Raw genomic sequence first — 5,273 nt, forward strand, 5'->3', positions numbered from 1 at the left:
ATAACAACCTCCAGAGAATTGTTTTCAAAATAGAAAAAATAATAGCTTGTAAGGATACAAAAAAAAAAACATTAAAAACTTACAAACTAATTTATTTTAAAATAACATTTTACCTGCTCTAAATACATATTGTAATGGCTTGATTTTTTTGTTTTAACACATAATAAAATATTTGTAAAGTTTCCAAACTACTTGCCCACAATTGCAAATTTTCCCATGAACAGAAATGAAAGATATTCACTCCTTTCTCGTAATATTCTTATGGTCATTTTTATTGTTACTGTATATGTGTCTTTAGTAATAACAATGTAACCCCCTTGCTCTGCTCTGGGGTAGCTGTTCGAGAGAGTTACTATCAACTACCTTTGTGCCTCCACCCAAACTATTAACTATTGTGTTATATCACCCGGCTTGTTTGGGTAAGCCGTATCTAATGTGTAGGCGCCTATGTGTATAGATAATGCATTACACACAATCCAATAATTCATTTACCTGTTTTCTCTCCATTAGGCATGTCGGGTCCCCTAGCAGAAGAGTCAGGCAGTGGTAAGTATAACAGCTTTATTGTACAACTATAGTTGGGTTATCAGCGTCAATAAATTCTTTAGACCGTTCCAACAAACATTCCCACCTATATAATAATTATTACACAAGTTAATCACTATACTACCCATCCTATACAATGTATTCGCATGCATTACAAAAAAATACCTCTGGTACCATATCAGATCTTTAAAAAATGAGATCGACCCGGGTGTTTATACTAACATTCGTGCACTGTTGGGGCCCATGGTTTCCGAGTTGTTACATGCTACAGTTATACTGCCTCAGTTATAGAATATATCCACCTTGGACTGCTTCTTTTACTTTACTCAGCGATGACACTGTTATTATAACTCACTTTTCCTCTTAACATCCAGTTAGGGGTTAATTTTCCACTCTGACTGGTCGGGCTGGTTATTACTGACTTTCCTCTCTGATGGTAAATGGTCACCAGCTGGCTATATCAAAGCATATACACATCCTATTGTCCCTGACAGCTATCCATATTTAGTATCATCAGTTTCTCTGTATCATGGGCTTTACTAGTAAAGTCTATCATTACTCTCAGGCGTTTCTATCTTTTCGTTATGCTGGTAGATAAGAGAAACGGTATGACTTCAGTTCGCTAAATAGTTACTTCTCTTTCAGTCTATAGCTGCCCCTCCTTCAGGAATGTCTCTATTTCAATAGCTATCCCGATATGGGTGCTTCCTTTCGCAGTTTTCTACTTTAACAGGCTCTACAGCTCTGGGCTTTCAGTCTATATGTGACAATAGTGCACCTGTAGCATCTCTGGGTATGTAGTATATAATCGGCCACAGTCTATATAGTAATGTGTAGTCTATAACTGGCCACAGTCCACATAATACAGAAGAATGCTTATGGTGACTCTAAAATTAAAGTTCATTTGAAACATTTATAATATATACAGTTAATGCAGTGAGGATTCAAGCATTTGGGGCACTTTAGTACTGAAGGAGTTAACTTGCCAGGGGGAGGTGACACAACGGATAGTTGCTCACCTCTGGTAGCTCCCCCGACTCCTCCTGTTCCTCTTGTTCCTCTACGCTCTGCCTCTCCACCCCCTCTATCTGATTATTGTAAGACAGATAGTGTAGGTACCTCTTATTGTAGTTCTTGTACCAATCAGTGAGTCCTCAGCACTGACAGGATCTCACTCCTCACCGTTCTCCCTCTTACTCTGGTTGCCTGCGCCTCTATTGCACAGCTCTCTGGCTCTCCAACATCACCGGGACTGCCTCTCTGCCAGGGGCTATTTGTCTGCCTGCAGCGTTCTCCAGCCTCACTGTCACCGAGACTACCTTTTTGCCAGCGCCTATTTCCATGCCTGCAGCGTCTCTAGCATCGCCGCTACCAGGACTGCCTCTCTGCCAGCGTCTCCGTACCCCGCTCTCTGCTCTATCACCGGAGCTGCCCACCGGGATGCTGCCTCTCTCACAGGTACAGTTTGTGTGGGACTAACTGTCACAGCATGCGCAGGGGCCCCTTTCCCTTCCGTCCTCATGCTCTCCCCAACGATCTCCTGGCCTCATGGCAATCTAGAAACTTCTCCCCACATACTGCAGTACATGAGGTTAACTCCTTCACTTCATGCCCTATGTAATATGACAGACTACATATGCATATGTATACACAATATATTACAATATATATATATATATATATATATTAAAATTACCAGTAGGGCTACACTCTCCCCCTGGTGATCTACTCACACTCGTTTAATTGGATCACCATATTCTTTATCTTATTTAATTGCTAAAATATGGCCAAGATAACACCATACCCATGTGATTAACTCTTGGCACCATACAAGGTACCCCCAACTGATCGTAAGTTAACACTAAAGGAGCCCGTCTCTGTCTTTCTGGTCTATTATGTGCCCCTTCATCTATCCATTCTGTGTCATTGAAATTATAGTAGTTGAAATCCCCTTGTACTTCCCCTCTATCTTCTATCAGCCCTGTTCCGGGGTCTCCATCTTCTACTAGCCCAGTTCCAGGATAGCATTTGTAGCTCTCTCTACTCAATAGTTCTGCTCTTATTCCAGAGATATCCTCGGGAACATCTCTAATACTTTCTTTGGTAGGCTCTTCGACTCTATTAGCTGACTCTCTATAGCACTTTCTAACCCATAGCTTCTGCTTCTTTCTTAACACATATTAACACTTTAGTATTTCAATGGTGTGCTGCCCTAGGGTGGTCGGGCCTGAGCCGACTTTGTGGGGTCCAAGCCCTGGACTTATGCTTAGTTAGGGACCTCCAGCAATAGAGCAGCCGTGAAGTGGCCTGGAGGCTTATCATATCTTTTGCAAAACATATGTAACGAAGAGCTCTAAATTTTCTATTATTACATAGTGTATACAGTTCTTCTTACTAACAGCCAGCAGAGTGCGTGGGAAAAATCCCTTTTGTATTTCTTGTCTAGAGTAACCCCCTCCCGCAGCACCTGGGGATTGTTACCAGCTTGATTAGAGCAGTTTTCCACTATTTATTGCAGTTCAGTGAGGCATAGATGGAGCCAGCATTAGGAGGGCATGCTGGGTCCTGTGGTGCCATTTGGAGGATACAGGGGTGCCTCCAGGTAAACTAGCTCTCAATCTGGATATGTTTTGTATGTGCCATTATCATGTGGCCATACATTAAGCAATTGTATGACCCATAGTGGATGTTGTTATTATTATTATTATTATTATTATTATTATTATTATTATTATGCTGTGCATGGGTTTGGGGAGTGGTACCCCCCAGGTCTGGTGGGGCTGGGCCACCTTGGGGTAGCACGCCATATTATTTATTTAGCACTTATGTAACACTCTCTTATTTTTTTACTAATATTACTCTTTTGAGTATTTTATTAACACCCTTATTTTTGTTGCACTTTCTAACCCATAGCTTCTGCTTTTTCTTAACACATATTAACACTTTAGTATTTCAATGGTGTGCTGCCCTAGGGTGGTGTCAAAGTCAGAAAAATGTCTTAGTGCACACTGCCATATTTGCACCGCACACTGGTCCGTGCTGCGCATGCGTACGCTCTCCCGTGGAAGCGCATACCCGCAATAGCGTGCACTCGCACGCGCAGTATGCGCATTTACGGTAGAGTTTATGTGATCGTAGCGTGCGACTCATTCGTTACAAAAGTTCACAATTAATGTAGTTTATAGATCATGTTCCCCTCAATAGTTTCTGTAAGTTTGGTTTAGATAGAATGTCCCTGAGCGGAGGAATCCCTCTTTGTATTGCACGAAGGGTCTAACAGGAGTCATACAGCAGTGTTTGATACCCATCGGAAGAGTATTTAATTAGCAATATTCCGGTGTTGGTTTGGAGCGTATTAATCGCTCGTGCGAATAGTTATGGACATAAGAAGTTTATGTCCATTTCTATGATTTGCACATACTCAGGTATGCGGCGGGAAACCCAGTTCCCCGCCCACCTGAGCTGTTGGAAATCAGCACAGCCCACCTGTATGAATCAACCTATGACCTTTGGTTACAGTACAGGGCCGAATTCCTGTGTCCAATAAACTGTAGGATTGTAGGGACTAGGAGATTGCATTGAGTGTGGGGCATAAATAGGCAGACCGACCACATCCAGCTCTCACTCTCTCATCAACGGTTATCTGCTGATAATCGGGAGCTGGATATCGAGGCGCTGGCGATCATACCCTTTGTGCGTAAGTTCTCTCCGTAATCATTGTCTTTCTGTGAGCCAATTTCTCTCTCTCCCTCTGTGTCTATTTCTCTCTCTCTATTTTCTCTTTTCTCTCATATCTCCCCTAGACTAAACTTTATTGTATTGTATTGTATTGTATTAGATCAGGATAGTATTGTAGTTTATCCCTTAGTTAGGTGTTTGGTTAGGAAGTCTTTGTTATATTGTAGTGTATCATTTGTACTGTGTTACTCTTTTACAAGTATACTAGATATAATACAGATAATAGGCTTTGGAACCCTAAACAAGTATCTGTGTATTTTCTATAGTGTTAAGTGTTCACTTGAGCGTCGGTGACGTTCAATCAGCTTTGTAGTTAGTCAGGTTACACAAGGTTGCACTTACACCCTGTATTCACATTAAGATATATAGCGCATTACATTGTTAAAAGGTTTAAATATAAAGGTATTGTGCTGTGAGCGCCTGCACCGCTGGTGACCTCCTCGTGGTCTCGAGCGTACGCTACGCTACAGCGAATCATTCCCCTAGACATAATCAATAACGTGTCCTGTGATCACTGGGCCGTGAGCGAACGTGACGCTTGAGCGTCTCGCCTACGGCTGAGCGATCGCTACGCAGATAGCGTACCATTACGGTACTTCTTAAGTAAACAGCGTACAGTGTTCTTAGCTTCATAAGGGTTGTTTATACGACAAAGGAATTTAGCATTGTCAGTGGTCGGGCCTGAGCCGACTTTGTGGGGTCCAAGCCCTGGACTTATGCTTAGTTAGGGACCTCCAGCAATAGAGCAGCCGTGAAGTGGCCTGGAGGCTTATCATATCTTTTGCAAAACATATGTAACGAAGAGCTCTAAATTTTCTATTATTGCATAGTGTATACAGTTCTTCTTACTAACAGCCAGCAGAGTGCGTGGGAAAAATCCCTTTTGTATTTCTTGTCTAGAGTAACCCCCTCCCGCAGCACCTGGGGATTGTTACCAGCTTGATTAGAGCAGTTTTCCACTATTTATTGCAGTTTAGTGAGGCATAGAT

At 42.2% G+C, this 5,273-nt stretch overlaps 1 long non-coding RNA gene across 1 annotated transcript; it reads right to left on the reverse strand.

Moving 5' to 3' along the window:
- Positions 1-547: 547 nt before the first annotated feature.
- Positions 548-2,144, reverse strand: LOC134935142 (uncharacterized). The gene is made up of 2 exons (XR_010179932.1): positions 1,666-2,144; positions 548-631 (listed from the first exon to the last, which is right to left on the reverse strand). It is a non-coding gene; the product is annotated as an uncharacterized LOC134935142 (long non-coding RNA).
- Positions 2,145-5,273: the final 3,129 nt, after the last annotated feature.

The sequence above is a fragment of the Pseudophryne corroboree genome, chromosome 6 (assembly GCF_028390025.1).
Source record: "Pseudophryne corroboree isolate aPseCor3 chromosome 6, aPseCor3.hap2, whole genome shotgun sequence".
NCBI classification, from domain to species: domain Eukaryota; kingdom Metazoa; phylum Chordata; class Amphibia; order Anura; family Myobatrachidae; genus Pseudophryne; species Pseudophryne corroboree.